This window comes from Peromyscus californicus, unplaced genomic scaffold, assembly GCF_007827085.1.
Source record: "Peromyscus californicus insignis strain IS unplaced genomic scaffold, ASM782708v3 Scaffold_19__1_contigs__length_69161282, whole genome shotgun sequence".
NCBI lineage: Eukaryota > Metazoa > Chordata > Mammalia > Rodentia > Cricetidae > Peromyscus > Peromyscus californicus.
Window position 1 is genome coordinate 37197090 of NW_026294491.1, and position 22163 is coordinate 37219252.

The following is a 22163-nucleotide window of genomic DNA, read 5'->3' on the forward strand; positions in this document are numbered from 1 at the left end:
AAAACTACACAGAGAAACCCTGTCTTGGAAAAAAAAAAAAACAAAAAAGGAAGAAAGAAAGGAAAGGAAGGAAAGAAAGAAAAAGGAAGGAAGAAAGGAAGGAAGGAAGGAAGGAAGGAAGGAAGGAAGGAAGGAAGGAAGGAAGGAAGAAAGAACGAACTTAGAGGGGCCTATAAGATAGTTTAGTGGTGTAGTGGTTTGAAAGAAAATGCCCCCCAAAGGGAATACACTATTAGGAGGTGTGACTTTGTTAGAGTTGGTGTGGCCTTGGAGTAAAGGTGTCACTGTGGAGGCTTTGAGGTCTCATATATATATGCTCAAGCCACACACAGTGTCTCAGACTACTTCCTGTTGCCTGGGAGTCAAGATGTAGGACTCTGAGCTACTTCTTCAGCACCAACTCTGCTTGCACATCACCATTTTACACCGTGATGATAATGGACTAAACCTCTGAAAATGTAAGCCACTCTAATTAAATGTTTTCCTTTATAAGAGTTGCCATGGTCATGGTGTCTCTTCCCAGCAATAGAAACTCTAAGACAAGTGGGTAAAGTCATTTGCCACCAAATCTAACAACCTCAGTCCATTGTTCCAGAACCCTCATGGTAGAGAGAAAGAACTGACTCTGACAAGTTGTCATCTGGCCTCCACACAAATATCATTACACATACATGCAAACACACACACACACACACACACACACACACACACACACACACACACAAATAAATGACTAAATGTAATTTAAAAATTAAAAAAGAGTCACCATGCACAAAACTCAAGTCCAAGTGGATCAAAGACCCCAACATAAATCCAGTTACACTCAACTTGATAGAAGAGAAAGTAGGAAGTACTCTTGAACACATTGGCACAGGAAATCACTTCCTAAATATAATAACATCAGCAGCACAGACCCTGAGAACAACAATTAATAAATGGGACCTCTTGAAACTGAGAAGCTTTTGTAGGGCAAAAGACATGGTCAATAAGACAAAAAGACAGTCTACAGAATGGGAAAAGACCTTCACCAACCCCACATCTGACAGAGGACTGATCTCCAAAGTATATAAAGAACTCAAGAAACTAGACATCAAAACACTGAACAATCCAATTAAAAAATGGGCTAAAGAGCTAAACAGAGAATTCTCAAAAGAAGACTCTCAAATGGCTGAAAGACATTTAAAGAAATGCCCAACATCCTTAATCATCAGAGAAAAGCAAATCAAAACGACTCTGAGATACCACCTTACACCTGTCAGAATGGCTATGATCAAAAACATGAATGACAGTCTATGTTGGAGAGGATGCAGAGCAAAGGGAACACTCCTCTACTGTTGGTGGGAATGTAAACTTGTACAACCACTGTGGAAATCAGTATGGTGGTTTCTCAGAAAACTGGGAATCGATCTACCTCAAGACCCAGCCATACCACTCTTGGCATATACCCGAGGAATGCTCAAATCAATCATACCACAAAGATACATGCTCAACTATGTTCATAGCAGCAGTATTCATAATAGCCGGAACCTGGAAACAGCCTAGATGCCCCTCAATCAAAGAATGGATAAAGAAAATGTGGTACATATACACAATGGAGTACTACTCAGCAGAGAAAAACAATGACAGTGTGAAATTTGCAGGCAAATGGCTGGAACTAGAAAATATCATCCTGAGTGAGGTAACCCAAACCCAGAAGGACAAACATGGTATATACTCACTCATAAGTGGATACTAGATATAAAGCAAAGAACAATCAGACTGCAACCCACAGAACCAGGGAGGCTACATAGCAGGGGGGACCCTAGGATGACTGTGGCTTATAATAAGTTTTGGTTTTACTCAATCACTGGGCAAGCCTCAGTGAAACATTTCACTATTAGGATAAGAATTTGTACTGTATCAAGCTGATAATAGAAAAAAATAAATAAAAATGAAAAAAATTTAAAAAATAAACACTAATGGGAACTTTATAGACTGAAATGAAAAGACTCTAAGAACTAAATCTCTCTCTCTCTCTCTCTCTCTCTCTCTCTCTCTCTCTCTCTCTCTCTCTCTCTCTCACACACACACACACACACACACACACACACACACACACACACACACACAAATGTAACCTCAGTTTATGATGTTTTGCTTCTCTCTAAAATGCCACAGAGGCTAGAGAGGTGGCCTAGCAGTTAGGAGATTAAAAGAACTTGTTGCTCTTGCAGGGGATTGAGTTTAGTTCCCCAAACCCACATGGCTCACAAGCATCCATAACCCCAGTTCCAGGGGATATGACACCCTCTTTTGACTTCCTAGGGCACCAGGCAGGCACCTGATACACATACATACATGCAGGCAAAACACTCATCACAACATACATGCAGACAAAACACTCATACATGTAAAATCAAATATTTGTAATTAAAAAAATAAAACAACAAAATGAAACTATAAATATAAGCCTATGCTGATGGATTAATTATGTGAAAAGAACATAATGTATGTAAGAGACAATATGAGTACGGCAAGCTTTGTGTATACCATTTGAGTTAAGTTTCACGATCCAGCTGTTTAACAACCTCAGTACTGAGGAGCTACTCCAGGTGTGTTCTGGGACCAGCAGGTCAATGTCACCAGGAAACCTGCTAGAAATGTAGAATGTCTGACCCTACCTGACCCTAGTGACACACTGCCTTGCTCATACAATCCCCAGATGAGTCCTATGCACGATAACGCCTGAGAATCAGAAGGGGTCACATGATGCTTAATTGCTTGCTCGGTATAAATTTTATTTCCTCTTCGGTCCATTCTGTTTTGCTTTCCTTTCAAAGGGTGTATCACCGTTCATTCTCTTCGAAAGTAAAACGGAACCTCCAGTCTGAAAAAGGCTGAGGTTAGGTAGGGGTGGAATGAGATGGTCAGAGAGGGGATCCCGGAGTATGGAAGGAATGGGGGAGGAGGGCTCTGGTGGGCCACTTCTTAGTCTCTGTGGCTCAGAACCCAGCAGTCTTTTGATGAGTCACTTAGAAAAGAAGATGTCATTCCTGGTATCCTCAGTTCCTTTGGAATGATCCAGGTGTGCTGGAGAGATGCCACAGCCCTGGGAGCTGGAACACCGAAGCAGATCCTTTTTACCAGGGAGCATGCTGACATTGGTGCTTTTAAAAATAAAGCAGCTTCATTCAACCCATGCTTTGCAATCAAAGAACAGTGACCATTCTGAATTTCCTACAATTGTAAGGTTTTTAATTTTGTTTTTGTTTGTTTGCTTAGGGAGAGCCTCCTATATTCCAAGCTGGCCTTGAACTTGCTTTGTAGTCCAGGATGACCTTGAACTCCTGATCCCCCTGCCTCTGACTTCTGAGAGTTGGGGTTACATGCATGATTTATGGATGTTGGGAATTGTACCAAGGTTTTTTTGTTTTTGTTTTTGTTTTTGTTTTTGTTTTTGTTTGTTTGCTTGTTTGAGACAGGGTTTCTCTGTATGACAGTCCTGGAACTGGCTTTGTAGACCAGGCTGGCCTCGAACTCACTGAGATCCGTCTGCCTCTGCCTCCCAAGTGCCAGGATTAAAGGCATACCCTGCCACCACCCATCACATCCAGGGTTTTGTGCAGAAGAGAACACTCTACCAACTGAGCCACAACCCAGCTCCATCACATTTTTTTCTTTCTTGCTAACTTCACAAACATTTAAAGACCAATACTTCTTGAGGTATTTTTAGACTCTATTGGCTACAATACAGAGCAGAAGCTGCAGTTGACACCTTTAAAAACTTTTTTTTAATGTGTGAGTGTTTACCTGTATGTATGTCTATGTACTGTGTTTGTGCCTGGTCCTCTCTGAGGTGAAAAGAGGACATAGGATCCTCTGGAATTGGAGTTACAGATGGTTGGAAGCTTTGATGTGAGTGCTGGCAACAGAACTGAGGTTCTCTGTAGAAGCAACAAGCTCCCTTAACCACTGAACCATCCTTCCAGCCACAGTGCAGTTAGTGTACTAATCAAACACATGTGGGCATGTGTTATAACAAACACAATCACCGTGGGGCTTCTAGAGCAGTGTCAACGCAGTCTGTTATTTTCTATTTTATTCCCTTCAAGCTTGTAATTTTGATTGATTCCATGACTCAAGAATGAATTGCAACCCACATTTTTTTTTAAGTTTTCAGTAGAATCATAGTAAATCTGCAAGGAAAGCATTTGGATGTATTCTGCTTAGATTTATGAAGTGGATCCTGCTTCATCAAGCATCATTTAGCACAGCGGTGACAGATATGGGCTCCAGAGTCCTCATTTGACTCTGAGGGCATATGTTGTCAACCGAACTAAACTGTTTTCCACCTAAAAATGAGCAAAATTAAAGCTCCCTCCTCCTCACCCCGCATCCCTCTCCCCACTTAAGTTCACCCTTGGCTGTCCCTTATATCACAATGGCAGAGACCCCTGGGCCCCAGATGTCGTGAAATAGGCAGAGTGTGCCATGGATGCGTAAGGACAAGGACAGTGCCCTCAGGCACACTAGAATTTTGTTTATGAGATAGTTTCATGTAGCCCAGGTTAGCCTCAAATTTGTTATGTAGCCAAGGATGGCCTTAAACCAGTGTTCCTGCCTTAACTTCCCAAGTGCTGAGATCATGGGTATGAGCCACCATACCCAACTGGAGGGCAGGTTTGAAAATGACACTGTCTAACTATAAATATATCCCTTACTCATTGGCACAGGATGTGAAAAGGCAGATTTTTAAAATAGCTTTTTTGAGGTAAAACTGACAGTCAAAAAGCACATGTGTTTAATGGATACAATTTGATGTATTTGCATATATAAACGTGCCTATAATGATAATACCATACTCAAGGCAATAAGCTTGCCTATCTCCTGCAATGACTCTTAACATTTTTTATAATAACCACCTAAAATAAATAAATAAAAGTTACAAACAACAAGTATGACTGACTTCCCAAAATGAAGGTTTATTTTTCCACCCACATTGTATATTTTCTTTTTTATTATATTTGTTCATTTATTTACTTTTGTGTGTGTGTGTGTGTGTGTGTGTGTGTGTGTGTGTGTGTGTGTGTGTGTGTGTTGATGGGAGGCTACCAGTGTCACAGAACATTTGTAGAGGTTAGAGGTCTATTTTTGGGGGGTGGTTCTCTCCTTCCACCATGTGGGTCCTGAGGATTGACTTCAGGCCACAAGGCTTGGTAGAAAGAGCCTTTACCCACCGAACCATCTTGCTACCCCCTCCCCCCACTATAGCACACGTATCTTTGAGGACTACAGCAAGGGCTCAGCGATTCCAGCTCTTCGGTACCAGACCCACAAGCTCACTTACCAAAAAGGAGAATTGCAGGTATCCACAAACTCAAACACCTTCACTACTTCCACTCCCAGTCAACCGGTCAGAGACGGTGATCCAAGGTGCCTAACTGCAAGGCTGGCTGAGGGGCAGAGAGAGCCAGCCTCACAAAGATAGGAGGGAGAAGAGAAGCTGATGAGACCACTACTACCATCATCAAAAGCCATCCCCTCCGCAGAGAGGGACACATACTTAGGTATTTACTTCTTCTCAGTCATTGCATTTTAAATTTTATAAATAACATCAGCCAGAATGTTTACTTTGCAACCCTGACTTAATTACTAAAAAGAACAAACAATGCCTTGCTACCAGCCTCCAGCGCTTTTGTGTGGAAAGCAGCTCTCGCACTCTGCCTCTTCATAGCTGCCTTTCAGTCACGTTCCCTACACAGGGGGAGTCTCCTATATCCTATAATCACACGTAACACACACACACACACACACACACACACACACACACACACACACACACACATACACACACGGTTTTGTCTTCTCTAACAAGTGTAGGGCTGTGCTTCAACCAACTGGAGAGCCCAGCATTGCCACCAAATCTGTGAAGGCTGGGTTGTATGAGCAGTGTGAATTGTGCATAACCATAAGAAGTTGCTAGAAGAATTGAACCACTTCATCAGTGTAGACTCAGACATCCAGATCTAGGGTCCGCCGCTGTCCCCTTTATTCAGGAAGACCTGATGAACAGTATCTTCATTCTTCAGTGACTGTACCAGAATCCCTGGGAAAATGTCACAGATGGCTTACAACATGTCATTTGTCACTGTCTTAGAAATTTTCCTGGGAACTTAAGAGTTCTGTAAACATATAGAGTAAATTTTATTTTTAACAGTAAAAAGATTTGCCTAAGACAATTTTCATCTAACAACCGCTGCCTTATTTAAGAGAACTCAGGATTATTTCAAAGGGCTTTCAAAAGAGATTGGAAGTTTTCATATCACCACAGACGTCTCGTTTCCAAAGGAAACACTTATCCACATCTAAAGCCATGATAGCCAGGGGCGAGTAGCCAGTATACTTCATGGTCATCATACACACAGGTGCCACCAGCCAGGAAAGAGGCTCACCCGAGTCTGCTGGTGGCTCTAATGTGGACTTCTAGCTTCCAGACACGTGAGTGCAATAGTAGTTAATCTTGATTGTAAACTTCTGTGGGATATAGACTCACCATGGAAACAAACTTCTGAGCTTGGCTGTGGGGGATTACTTAGATTAGGTGACTAAAGTGGGAGCATTCAACCTCAATTTGGGTGACACTGGATGGAATAAAATGGAGAAATCTATCTGGGCATGAACATTCATCACTCTGCTGCATCCTGGCTGCAGATGTGACTAGCCACCTCCTGCTCCTGCTAACCACACCTTCCCACCACAATGGACTGCACCCTCAAACTGTGAAGTGCAGCAAGGTTTGGGGCTGCATGATTTGGACAAGTTCCCTGTACAGCCACTGGCCTGTTAGAGTAGAGACTTTCTATTTGGCTTTAAATGTGTTCATATATTCTTTGGCAGAGATACCCTGCAACATCCTGGAGGCCCCAGTGAGATTCCAAGAGACACTGGGGGGCCTTGGATCCCCTGGCCTGATAGCATGGGGATGGACAGTTCTTAGAGGGTATGTACCCTGAGACATTCCATGGCTCCAGGAATTTTTTCCACCTCTGCCCCTGTTGACCTAGAGGTTTCTGATGCCTCCACCCTAAATAGGAAACTACAGAAAGTTGCCTGGATCTGTTTCCTCTGGAAGTGAGTCTATTTATGGCACCATCTGCATAGAATATTTGGAAAGGCTGGATGCATCCCTAATTCCAATGTCTGGGACCCATGTGAGACTTCACCAGACCCCCTGGTTTTAAGTCTGTGTGGTGACTACCCCTGGCCATCTTTATTGTTGTCTGTGTGTCTCTGGACATTCTGTGGGTTGGAGAACATATCTATAATGGGGGCAGGAGTCCCAAGCAGTCCCAAGATACCATTGAAGTGCATGTTAAAAACACTCCAAGGGGTGTGTTGTAGGCCAGGATGGGTATAGTGTCCATTTCTGGAAAACTCTGGGCTTTCTGTGAAATTGATTGGCCCTCTTTTGGAGTTAGGTGGCCCAGTGAAGGTTTCCTGGACCCACAGACAGCTCAGGCTCCCTGGAATATGGTGATTGGAGACCTCAGTCACCCTTACCAGTTTCCTTATATTGACTAATGGCTTTCTCTGGTGCAAGATCCACCCCCTGGCTTAGGACTTAGGATCTGTGTCCTCTTGCTGGGGACCCAAATCATCTTGGTTCAGGTAGGCCACTCAGAGAAACCCAAACCTCCGCTGTTTTCTCAGTTCTGAAGGAGGAAGCTGACTTTCCCTCTCTGTATGTCCAGGTGCAGTGCCCAGGGAGGGGACTCTGGCCTTACACGGGGGCTGGTTTCTTCTACCTCAGATCCCCTCTTCCCTCCACACAGCTATGACTCTGGAGACTCCAGGAGGAATTTCCCTGGGGCAGAGGCAGCCCCCATTCTCCTTTTAAGGGAGGCTCTCAAGGTGGGCTCAAGACTGAGAAGTTCCTTCCCCTCCCCTTTTCTGTCCCCTTTCATGATTTGAGTCATCTTTTCAACCCATGATCCGTATTAGTGGAAAACTCAGAACCCACAATTCTCTGAAAAACCTCAGGCTCTCATTAGGCTCCTAAAGGCGGTGTTTGATACCCAACAGCCAACCTGGGAGGACTGTCAACAGCTCCTAGCTACCCTCTTCATTGCTAAGGAGTGGGACAGAATCTGGCTTGAGAGTAGAAGAGCTGCCCTCTGGCCAAGCAGGGGTAATTACAGAAAGTTGCTACAGATACATGAAGTTGATATGTATAAGATGGAACCAGGAATCATAACAGTGCCCAGGAAGACTGATAAGATCTCAGAAGAGGAAGCCAAAACTGCTGAAAATAAATAAATAAATGAATACATAAGAGGCAAAACAACAACCAAAAAATGCTTATTAAAAGTGAAAAGGATACCAAAAATTAATGCCCAAATCAGAAGAGTGAAAGATGCCCTGTCCTTGATTTGAGTGACAATTGACATGGCTGGGGCTCCATTCCACCAAACCTTCAGTGCCCAGGTGTCTTACTTACCTAGGGTTTCTATCGCTCTGGTGAGACACCGTGACTATGGGAATTCTTATAAAGGAAAACATTTCATTGGAGCTGGCTTACAGGTTCAGAGGTTTAGTTCATTATCATCCTGACGGGAAGCATGGCAACAGACAGACAGACGTAGTGCTGGAGAAGGAACCAAGAATTCTACATCTGGATTGGCAGGCAGCAGGAAGAGAGAGTGACTAGGCCTGGCTTGAACACCTGAAACCTCAAAGCCCACTCCCAGTAACACACTTCCTCCAACAAGGCCACACCTACTCCAACAAGGCCACACCTCCTAAAAGGGCCACTCCCTATGATCCTATGGGAGACATTTTCATTCAGACCACCACACTAGGGTAACATTAAAGGTGGGGGCCAAATCTATTAAATTTCTGGTTGACATCTGGTTGACAGCAGCTTATTCATTCCAGACAGAACCACTCTGATTAGCAATATCTCAACGGACAGCCATCTAATGGGTAACTGACAGACCATTCTTTTTCCCTGGACAACCTCCTGAATGGTGGACTTGGAACAAGGTACTGTGACATACTTCTTAGTCATGTCAGACTGGCCCTATCTCCTAATTGGGAGATATTTATTACAAAGCTGCAGAAAACCATATCCTTTAGAGAGACCACCACCCATCTTTCCTTGAGTCCCACTCAGCCCCCAACTCATTTTCTTATGACCTGCCTCCTGTCAGAGGAATATCTCCTCCAACCAAGTCCAACACCTGAAAAGAGCATTCAAACTTTGGGATACCTTCAGAATTGGCAACAACAGTACCCTAGAGTCTGGGCTGAAAACAACCCACCAGGATTGGCCAAGCACCAATTGTCACCCAGTTACTAAGTACTGCTACCTCATTATGGATCAAACAGTATCCTATGAGCTGGGAAGCCAAACAGGGGACTACCAAACACATTAACAGGCTACAGTATCTTCATCCCATGTCATTTCCCTAGGAATGTCCCTGGCTCCTAGTCCTAAAGCTGGGCACCCAAAACGACCAGCCAGTACAGGATTTCAGAAAGGTCAACAAGTGGATAGAGATCATCCACCACATGGTTCCTAACCCCCACACCCTCCTGAGTCTCCTGCCTCCAGAAAAACAAGTATATACAGTTCTTGACATAAGGGATATCTTTGTTTGTTTGTTTGTTTTTTCAAGACAGGGATACCTTTTTTGCCTCCAGTGGGCACCTATAAGCCAACCCATTTTTGCCTTTGAATGAACTGGTTCTGAGAGAAGATTTACAGGCCGACAGACCTGGACTAGATTGCCACAAGGGTTTAACACCCCCCTCACACACACACACACACACACACACACACACACACACACACTGTTTGATGAGGCCTTAAATGCTGACCTCCTGACTTTCCAACAAACGTATCTGGAGAACATCCGTTTTCAACATGTGATGACTTCCTCATAGCTTCAAAAACAGAGAAAAAAATGTAAAAGGCCACAAGAGTCCACCAAAGACACTACAGGCCTAGGGTACCAGGCTCAGCCAAAAGGGCCCAACTGTGTGTACCCCGTGTCACCTACTTGGGGTACAATCGAAAGGAGGAAAATGAACAATGTACCGAAGCCAAATCTCAGAGATCCGATGGATCCCTGTGCCTAAGACAAGCAGGTATTTCTGGGAGCAGTCGGTATTACTGCTTGTGGACATCCAGGTTTGCGGCGCTAGCTAAGCCATTGTATACCAGTACTGACAGCCTACAATGGGCTGTAGTCCACCACAGTCAGACATACTACAGTTCACCCAGCCTACAGTGGGCTGTAGTCCACCACAGTCAGACATACTACCGTCCATCCAGCCTACAGTGGACTGTAGTCCACAACAGTCAGATATACTACCGTCCATCCAGCCTACAGTGGACTGTAGTCCACCACAGTCAGATATACTACAGTTCACCCAGCCTACAGTAGACTGTAGTTCACCACAGTCAGATATACTACAGCCCACCCAGCCTACAGTGGACTGTAGTCCACCACAGTCAGACATACTACAGTTCACCCAGCCTACAGTGGACTGTAGTCCACTACAGTCAGACATACTACAGTTCACCCAGCCTACAGTGGACTATAGTCCACTACAGTCAGACATACTACAGTTCACCCAGCCTACAGTGGACTGTAGTCCACTACAGTCAGACATACTACAGTTCACCCAGCCTACAGTGGGCTAGAGTCCACTACAGTCAGACATACTACAGTTCACCCAGCCTACAGTGGACTAGAGTCCACTACAGTCAGACATACTACAGTTCACCCAGCCTACAGTGGACTGTAGTCCACTACAGTCAGACATACTACAGTTCACCCAGCCTACAGTGGACTATAGTCCACTACAGTCAGACATACTACAGTTCACCCAGCCTACAGTGGACTGTAGTCCACTACAGTCAGACATACTACAGTTCACCCAGCCTACAGTGGACTAGAGTCCACTACAGTCAGACATACTACAGTTCACCCAGCCCACAGTGGACTATAGTCCACAACAGTCAGACATACTACAGTCCACCCAGCCCACAGTGGACTGACTCTGAAAAAGAACTTTTGAGGCCTTGAAGAAGGTCCATGTCTCTGCACTGGCCCTAGCTGCCTGGATGTCTCTCAGCCCTTCCACTGTTCTACTCACAGCCGTGGCTGGGCTATTAATCCTTTTGCTCCAAGCTCTCCAAGCTCTCACTGTAGGGTCCTGCTTGCTCAACTGCCTACTTAACTACGTAAGGCAGTGCAAATTCTGTTAAATTGTTAACACTGAAGGGATGAAATAACCCACTGCCCCATGAAGAGTCCGATTTGACTCATGTCCACTGAACCAGTGTAGACTGTAACAGGCCCTCAGACTTTAAACAACTGACATCATGTTAGAGGCACCGTGCTGACCTAGGAAACCATCATGTAGACCCCAATCCCTGCCAAACGAAAACAAACACCTCATCCATCCTAGTTCACAGTTCTAGTAAAGTCCCTAAATGTGCTAATCTTGCTGTCCTGGCCTCTACAGCTCTGCCTGTCGTTAGCTGTTCTTGCTAATTAAACGGTGTCAAACCTGGATGTGGTTTTCGCACATAGAACGCCAAACCGGCAACGCTCAGGGTACAGTCTGAAGGCAAAGCAGCAAAACAGAAGACTGGGAAATAAAGAATAACAAACCCACAGTGTCCCCTCTGGTCAGGACAGAAAGGGGAGGACTCAGATCTGGTCACCAAAGGTACTGAGGGCCCCTGGTCCAGGATTCTGCCTTTTTATGTCTTTCATAAACATACACATGCTTAGGTACCGTTAAGAAATAAATAATCACAAAAGCAATGGGGGTTTCTGATTAAAATTCTCTGGAAGGTACCAATGAATGATGGAGGACAAAAATTAAAAGGTCAGATGATGGTGTGAAGGTTTGCTGTACATCTTCTCCCACACCCACGCCTCTTAGAGTGAAAGGCACGAAGACTGAGCAAAGACAGAATGAGACTGACTACAAGAGTATTTTTCAAGGTCACTGTCTTAATCTGATTAGTGTTGCTGAAGAAGATACAGGAGGCTGGGTAATTTGTAAAGAACGTGGAAAGATCAGGTGAAAATTGGATCCTAGTAGTTCAAGAACAGCTTGGGCGTGGCATAGTGGCATAGACCTTTAATTCTAGCATTTGGGAGGCAGAGGAAGGTAGATCCCTGAGAGTTCGAGATCTACACAGTGCGGTCCAGGACAGCCAGAGCTGTATAGAGAGACCCTGTCTCAAAAAAACCAACCAAACAACAACAAAACAAGCTTAGGCAGCATAGCAAAAGTCCACCTCAAAGCAAAACAAAAGACAAACAGAATGGAAGGGCAGAAAGGAAAAAATGAACGAAGGAGGGGAAGAGGAAGCAGAGGTGACAAGGTGACTCATGTTTATGTTTCCAAGTGCTCTGTAGGCTGAGGAAGGAGACGCATCACAAGTTCAAAGCCAGCCTAGGCTGCATAGACACATACCTTACAGTTCTGGAGGCTAAGAAGTCCAAAATCAAGGGGCCTCTGACCAGCAAGGGCCTTCTCACTTCCCTAGGGTTTACCAAAGCTAGAAGTGAGGCTCCACCTACAATCCCTCCTCCATCCTTCTCCCATAACCCTATGCCTGTGGGTTTTCCTCTTATTCAGAATAAGTAGGCCTTGAGGATAAATGCTCCAAACGGTGAGAATTTTTGTTGAAAACAGTATCCATTTTTAAGAACGTTTTGTTGTTGTTTGCTTTTTGTGACAGACTCTCACTAAGAAGGCGTGGCTGACTCAGAACTCTCTGTCTGTAGACCAGGCTGGTTTCCAACTCACGGAGACGACCCACCCGTTTCTACCTCCTGAGGGTGAGGATGAAGGGTAAACACCACCACACCCAGCCTTCAGAACATTTTACTATGAATAATTGAATGGCTTGTGGGAACAAAAATGAATTACCAGGACGTAATTCTTTACTATACAAGGCACATCTAATTAGAACTATAGAAATCGATAAAATGCCCCTCCCCCAACTGGTTGTTAAAACCCTGCATAAATGAGTCCGGCATGACGGCTTATCTGTAGCGTCAGCGCTCAAGAGGCGGAGACAGGAAGCTTACTGAGGGTGTAAGGACTTCAGCACCGGTGAGTTTGAGGCCAGGCGAGGCAAAACAGCAGGAGACTGATTGTCTCTGTGCAGGACAGCCAGCACCTAGGGAGTTCTGGAGCTGTGTAGAAGGCGGGCTGGGTTGTCAAGGTGACTGGAGCACCTACTGGGCTTTATACTTTGATTTTTTTTTAAAGTGTCTGGAAAGGGATTTCAGGTGCGCAGTGTCCTCGGTGTGACACTCTCTGTCTACATGACCATCTCAAAGGTGTTGGCAGTGAACCCTTAGAACCAGCCACAGCTCAGGTCCTGTTTCCTCCCAGTATGAACATATTTTTATGAACATATTTTTAACGTCAGCACAACCTTAGGACCATTGGCCACCAGAATCAATAACCTGGAGTTTGGATTTAGCCCCCAGAACTGTAAGAAACAAACCTCTGTGCAGCCTAGCCTGGCCTCTCACTTTCAGTGATCTTCCTGCCTCAGCCTCAACAGTGCTAAGTACAGGTGTGAGTCACTCGTGGGCACCGCCCCACCCCACCCCACCCTCCTTCACTCCCTCTTTTCTACTGGTAGATCCCAGGCAGAACTACAGGAGCCTTGGGAATTGACTCCCTTGCCCTGTGCCAGATGCAATTGTCCTGGGGTCACCTGTTGGCTGTAACATCACCAGCCCACAACAGCCCCAGAGCCCGAACCCAGGATACATTGTTGACGGAACCTCTGGGAACAGCAGCTTTGCTCATTCCTCCTAAGTGTGGAGTAAGTAACTAAGTGTGAATAGACAAAATGTTCTCCTAAGACTTCCTGTCTAAGGTTGGCTGAATGCACTGAGGAGGAGCCCAGGAATATAGAGCCTCCATTTCTCTGGGCAGCATGGGAGAGTCCTTGCACTGTTCTGCGCTGAAGTGGGCATCTGAGCAGCTCATCACATTGATGGCTAGCCCCTAGCAACAGGGCAAATATCACTTTTTAATGTATTGTCCCTTTCCTTTCCCTCCCCTTTGCTCTTTTTCTTTTCTTTTCTTTTCTTGAGTCAAGGTCTTACTAAGCAGCCCAGGCTGATCTCAAACTTGCCATCCTCCTGCCTCTCTACTCCCCCAACCCCAGCAATATTTATTTCTAGGTACAAATATTGATAAAGAACAAAGCCATTCTTTAAAATGAGGGAAAACAAATTGTCCAATATGAAAGTGATATTTTGAATTCCTAGTCACAGTTAGGAATGTAAAGTCACTAAAATATGCAAATTTGTATAAAACGAACACTTTGATTTTTTTGAAAATGAAATTCTTTGACAGCTTTAAGGCATGTGTGTCTCACCATTCCTTTGTCCATGGAAATTATAGCTTGATTATTTTTTTCTTGCAGTATTGTAAATTGTAAGGAGTTTTAAACTAATTCTAATTTTGAGACATTAAGCTATCTACTAGCAACTGGTACTGTCAAAGTTAAATATAAGCTGAAGAGCTCAGAAATGGAATTTATTATTGCAAAGAGTTGCAGCAGCAATCTGGGGTTGGGGGGTTGAACAGTGACATCTGATTAAGAACCCCTGTCTTGGGGCTGGAGAGACGGATTAGAGGTTAAGGGCATGTGTTACTCTTGCAGGGGACCTGGTTTCAATTCCCAGTACTCAGATGGAAGTTCTCCGTTATCTGTTAAGTCCAATTTCAGGGGATCCAGCACCCTCTTCTGGTCTCTGTGGGTATCAGACGAACAATTCAGGCAGGCAAAACACCCATATACATACAATAAAAATAGACAAGTGTTTTGAAGACAAACTCCTGCCTTCATTGCTGTGGGAAAGGGAATAATACACAGTCACCCTGTGTCCTGACGACTTTTAAAGCAAATTTTTGGTGACAATTGTCAAACTGCTTAGAATCACCGTATTAGAGGAGGACCCTCTACTGCCATCTGCTGGAGGATGGAATCGGCATAATCCACACAACACAACAATCTGAGAAAGCAAGATCATGAGCCTCTTTCAAAGGCAGGCTTTGATGGAAGTGCCAGCTAGAGTAGTCACACGCGGTGTCCCTGAACAAACACTGTCATTAAAGAGTGGTTAACTTTTCCTCTGGCTCCCAGGCAAAGAGTGAACAGTCTGCCAAATTAGCATGCTTCTAATGACATTCTAGATTGTATGCAGTGAACAATCAAGAGAGTCCTTGGGGTAACTTGATGGCACCTAATACTCTCCCTAGATAGAAAACTTTCATAGGAGATGACTATTCCTCGGTATGGTTAGCAAGCAGAAAAACATGACTGACTCCATTGTGTGAAGCAGTGTCAAATTCACGAGAAAGCATGAACACCAAAGGGTATGTTAAATATTAGTCCTGAGGGTCTGTATGCTTAATTTTACTTTTGCATGGACAACTAGCTGTCTATTCTGAATGTACTTGTCCCAGGAAGCAGCTGCTTAGCCAATGGCTATGGTTTCCATTTCCCTTTTCCCATTCCTCCCCTGTGCCTCCACCCTGAAACTAGACATGACAAATGGTCACCAATAGGAGAGTGAGTACTCTTTTGGGCCAGATGATGATGCAGCCAAAGTGCCTTCCCAACCCCTGGGCTCTGTCTAAAGGCTGAAGAGCTCTGACGTCAAGGGGGAAATAAAACCAAAGGCAGTGCCCGGATCCATGCCAGCTACGAGCATCCTCATTGCAGAACTCAGATTGCACCGATCACCCAGCGTTGGGACCCATTCATTCTGGCAGCCAGCACCATCCTCACAAATGTGGCTTTCTATTCGTTAACACATTTCAACTGCTGGCAGCCACCTGGGGATGCCACACAGAGACTTCAGCAACCTTTATGGAGGAAAAGTATAACAGGTAAGATTCTCTAGAGGAATTGAACTGGTAGAATATATAATATACCAACACACACACACACACACACACACACACACACACACACACACACACACACACACACACACACATATGAATGGCATATTAGGTGCTGGCCAGTCTAACAGTGACTGTCTGCATGCTACAGAGGCTGAGAACCTGTTTAACATTTCAGCCCACGAAGCCAGATGCCTCAGCAGTCCTCATCTGGCACCGAAGCCCTGAGAACTCCCTGGAGAGCTGCTTGTACTCAGTTCACATTGGTAAGCCAGAGAAGCTGGAGTCTGCTGCCTGCAGAGGATGGTATTTCAGGGGATGAGGCAATGGGGAAGAAGTAAACGGCACACACTGGAATCTAAAGGGGGACTCGATACACCTGCAGGTCAACATCATTACATTAAGGAGTCTCTATGAGTTACTTTTCTGTTGCTGTTATAAAACACCATGACCAAGTATATTTATGGAAGAAGTATATTTTGGGTTTAGGTTTCCAGAGGCATTAAACATTGTCCACTGTGGCAGAGAACTGTGGCAGCAAGCAGCAGGTGGTGGCAGGAACAGGAAGCTGAGAGCTCACATCCTGAACCCCAACCGCAAAGCAGAGAGAGCAAACCGGAAGTGGTATGAGGCTTTTAATGTCAATGCTGGCCCTTAGTGACATACTTCCTCCACCAAGGCTGCAACATCTGAACCTCCCCAAACAGCACCACCAACTGAGGACCAAGTGTTCAAATGCCCAAGACCAGGGTCCAAGCGCCTCATTCCATTCAGTTGTCTGGGTCCTTGGAGCTCAGAGCATGAGTTCTTGTCTATTGCTGGGTAAGGAAATCCTCCAGCTTGTCTTTTCTGTTTTAGCATGATTGTTGGTGAGCCAGGGCACAATGTTGAACTCTCAAACTGAAGATTACCAGACATAGTGGATAGCCATGTTCAGAGTGGCTCAGGTTCTGCAGAGTAACCTCTTACTTTCACTAGCATCTGAAGCTACTATATTAAGGGGGCTATGGTAGCACAGATTTTAATGTTGAGAACCTAATCTAAGTATTTAAAGGCACCAAAGGAAGTTTTCCTGTTCTAACTTCATTACTACAAGCTCTCCTCTAGAAGCCTCAGAAGTGACATTATTGATTCAAGTGAGGCCTGGGATTTAGAGGTACTAACTCTGATACACTAAATTACACATTTAAAGGCATGAACCAAAGCAAAGACTTATGTGGAGTAAGAAAAATCATCAGGTGTTACCAAATGAAAATGCTACAAGATGCAGAACAATGTTAATATTTCTTTTATTGGTTAACACTACTGCTTGGGGCTATCCTAATTATTTATATATAAGAAGGGATTTGAACATGAGTTTTGGTGATGATGAGCTACATCCACACTATAGGAGGTCCAAGGGCTCTGGCAGGTGAACCTAGAGGAGTTTCTGGGCCACAGCCACTGGCTCCTCACTGTTTCTGCCTTCTCAGAACTTCAACTTGTCCAGACCAGGTTTCTATCTCAGCCCGTGACTTCTGTTCATGTCATCTTCTGGCTTCAGTTAACACAGCTGAGAGTCGTGTTATTGCTGGATTTTCATTCAAACCCCTGATGGTGTGACCTGATTGGTTCGTCTCATCTTTTTACAGAATGATGCTATTGGTTAGTATTGCTGGGTAAGTTGCCCACGTTGATCCATGCTATGGTTTAGATTAGAATCTAATATTTTTAAAATTTTTTTTGCTAGATGGTTTTCATTTCGGCCACTGGGAATATCTTTTGGTATAGTTTTTGTGTCTCTTTGACATACTTGTTTGTGTCTTTCCAACAATTTCTAGCACTGCAAGATGGACCAGGCATATGGTTTATTTTCTCTGCTCCAGTTCTAGAATCATTCTGGTTCCTTTATTGGAGAAAGATACTTAGACATCAAGATGGGTGTTGTTTACAATAGATATTAGTCAGAGCTAGGAATATATCTATGTGCATACATACACGATGATCTCTGTATCTGTCTGCATACATATATATATATATATATATATATATATTTTATATATATATAAAACCAAAGGGTTTGCTCTTGTGTCCTGTGGTGGTTGGCTTTAATTGTCAACTTCAGGCAATGTAGAATCACCTTGAAGAAGAGGCTCAATAAGGGATTGTCTACATTAGGTTGCCTTGTGGTCCGTGGGAGGCTGTCTTGGTTGATTGATGTGGGAAGAGGAAGCCCACCATGGGTGGCATCATTCTCTAGGCAGGCTATCTGAACTGTATAAGAGTGGAGAGGTCAAACTGGGAACAAGCAAGTGAGCAAGGGAACATGTATGCATCCATTTCTTTCTGTTCTTGATTGTGGATGGGATCTGATTATCTGAAGTTCCTGCCTTGACTAATCTGGAATGGTAAGCTGAAATAAATCCCTTTCTCTTTTAAGTAGCTTTTCTGTCAGGGCACTTTATCCCAGCAACAGAAATGAAACTAGAACATCCCCTTACTTATTTGAAACTTCTTTCTCCATGGTAAGCTTGCCTTCCACTTTTACCACTCTCCATCTATCCATCTACCCACTCACCCATACATAGTACACATGTAATTTCAGAGTTATTCACCGATACCACCATGTTAAATAATTTACAACTATACTGTGTCTTCATGTCACTCTCTTCTGTCTTCGGCCTTATTTTACAGTTTCAAAAGGTACTTAGCCATCATTTCCCCCTGTATCTTCAATAAGACTATGCCCTGTGTTTGTAATACAGATAGACTCATTTGTTAGAATTGTCTTTCTTCCCTGGCATGTCCCTACATCCTTGTTAATGTTGAAAAGTTTGTTTTCACTAAAGTTTGCTTTTTTTTCCCCTTTGAGATAGGGTCTCATGTAGCTCAGACTACTGTCACATTCTATGTGTAGCTGAGGCTAGCCTAGAAAGTCTGATCTTCCTGCCTCCATCTCCCACATGCTGGGATTACAGGTGTGTATCATTACATCTGGCTTGAAGTGTAATATACTCTTTATGATGTATAGCTAATGTGAGTTCAGGCAAATGCACAAAGTCATGTATCTACAACACGAGTACCATTAAAAGCAAGTCACAGTGCAAATTGCCTCCTTTGTAACCACCTACTCAGCCTCTCCCAGCTCCTGACAACCCCTGAGATCCTTTTCATCTTTAAGTTTTACTTTCTCTAGAATGCTATGTCAACAGAATGCTTTTGCATGAATCAGTACAACAGCTTGTTCACTTTTATTGATGAGCAGTACTGGATTGTATGGATATGATTTTCTGCTCTTCGCCTATTGAGTGGTAACATGGTTGCATCTGGTTGTGTGTGTATGTGTTTATAAATAAAGCTACTATAAACATTTGGGTACATGCTTTATGTGACTAGTCAGCTTGACTGCTGAATTATTTATTTAGGACTCTTTCCTGGGCATGTTCCAGGTGCCTGGAAGGTGGGACCGTATGTGGAAGATATTGTCAGTTAAATCCAAAGTTCTTCTCATTGTCCTCATTCTTCTAGAACTTTCTCTAAGAGGCAACTGGGGGAGACTGGAAGGCAAAGGAGGAGAGAGGGGTCTTTCATCTGCTTGTCGGCATGATTCTCTGATTATAGAGCCTAAGTACCACCAGGTACAGAGGCAGTACCACTTCATCTGGCAGAGGCAGCTGCTTCTGGCTTCATTTTGAGACTCTAGAACCTCTCCCACAGAGCAATGCCACTCCTTAAATACTGTACAAATCCCTTTGTTTACAGATGTCTCTAAGTTTCTGGATTATCAGTCATGGCCAACAGTAACTTGCCCTCAAAGGTGTGAGTTCTAGTTACTGGGGCAACTCCTCTGGGCACCTTTCTTCCTTCAGCTCCAGACCTGGGGGTGGACAGCTCCTCTGTGCACTTACCACCCCTGAATAACCTTAGCCTCCATCTCTGCGCTTTCAGTCTGTCCACAGCGTCAATTCCCTCTGATAAATTCTCTTTGGTAGACTACCTAGTGCGTCATACAGTCTCCCTTTGTTCTTGCATTCTGATAACTCGGTTCTTTTTTGTTGCTTTTAGAACCAAGGCTACCGTAAGCATCTGCATGTACCTCTGTACCCAGGGCATTGTCTCTTCCGCTTCTAGAGTGTACACCATCCCCTGTTCATCATCGCCTGATCTTTCTAGAGAAGCCTTTGCCCTAGGAACGCATCCTGGCGCTGACTCTCCCCTTACGACAAGAGCTGAAGCAGGAGTTGTTAGCAGATTTTAATTCAGGTCTTTATCTTTCCTGTATAAATATGGATGTATGCATAATTGATAGCTAAGGCTGTTAAAATATATCCATTGTTATAAATATTCAATGTTATAAAATATATAGCATTGCTGATTACATTTTGCTGATGATATGAAGTCGAATCCATGCTCTTTAATAGATCTTCTGATCATTTAAAAGCATTAAACAGCAGATGACCCACAAGAAATGGCCATGTGAGCCACAAGAAGAGACTCAAATGCATAATTGAACATAGAGTATCTTTTGTATGACCCACATTAGGACTCAATTATAGATTATAACATTTGTCCCCTGAGACTTCAACATTGTCTCAAAGCAAGGGTTGGGAGAATTTTGTCTAATAGAAAAAAAAAAGGAGGAGGACAAAGAAGAGAGAGAGAGCAAGAGAAGGACAGAGCAGAAGGAAGGAAAGAGAAAGAAGGAATAAAGATGGGAATGGAAGAAAGAACTTCCATGTCACTGAAGACATGACTCACAGTCACAGAACCCAAGGGCAAAAACCGTGAATGGAGTTCTGGATGCTAGTTAAAACATAGTTCTTGCACTGTGCGAGCTTCCAGCTAGCTAAGAGCTTTTACCTGAGGATGCAATTCCAGGGGCTTGAAGCTTCTTCAGGGCAAAGGTGCAGGTTACAAGGGCCTTGTCCATGGGTCTCAGCTTTTAAGTTTCACTTTTCAGCTTAGAAATATGTACTTTATGAGTATGGGCATTTTGCCTGCATGTATGCCTGTGGACCACGTGTGCCTAGTGTCTATGGAAGCTAGAAGAGGGTATTGGATACCCAGGAGCTGGAGTTATAGAGGATTGTAAGCCACCATTTGGGTGCCAAGAATCAAACCCGGGTCCTCTGGAAGAGCAACGAGTGCTCTTAACCACTGAACCAAATCTCCAGCCCTAATCATCTGCTCTTAAAACTTAGGCCGCTATCCCACCTTTCCATCTAAACGTCTCACTTAGACATGGCTCTCCACTTTGAGCTAGAATGGGTGGTTACAGGGAGCTGTGCGGCTCTAGCAGCAGCAGGCTGCTCTTGTAGTGACGGTTGGATGTAGCCTCCACTTTAGATGCCTAGGATTAGTCTTACTATGCAATGCCCCTTTTTAGATATTGCCCAACCCTCTATGCTTGCCAATTTCTATATTGTTACTATATCACTGGGGTCCAGGAGAGGCCCTCACTCAGAGGTCTGACTTCTAGGATAACAGGAAGATATCTTTCAATCCATTGGCAAGTGAGAAGAAATAAGACATGCTGTCCCATCAAGTGGACAGATGTCACAGTGGCTGGATGGCAGGGAGCCTAGATTTGTGTCCCTGACTAGAAGGTGTCTCCATCTCACAATGCTGTGATACTTCAAAGCCAAGGTTTCCAGGGTCCCAGTAAACACACATATGGGGAGATGCCGGGCTCAGAGTCAGCCCAAACTGCCCTGTGTAAAGTTGAACTTAAGTTACAAGCTTGTGTTGATAGCCTCCTGCTGTGTTCTTGGTTTTGTTTGTTTGTGTTTGGAGGAACTAGGGTTTGAACCCAGAGCTGTTGCACACACTAGGGAAGTGCTTTATCTATCATTGACCTAGATCCCCACCCTTTTGTGTTTTCACAATTAGATAGTGATGGAGTAAGATTGGGAGAGGAGAGTAAACAAACATCTATTTGTAAGAAAGCTAGGCTGAGGCTTAATCATCTCCTCATGGATTTCACACACACACACACACACACACACACACACACACACACACACACGCAAAAAAAAAATTGGGCTGGAAACAGTGAAATGTGCCTTTGGTTCCCGCTTCTTGAGAGGCTGCTGTGGAAACATGGCTTGGGCACAGGAGTCGAAGGTTGGACTGAGCAACATAGCAAGACCTTCACTTCAACAAAGATGGGAAGGGCTGCAAGTTTGGATCTGTGCTGGTTGGATTGTTCTTTTTTTTTTTTTTTGGTTTTTCGAGAC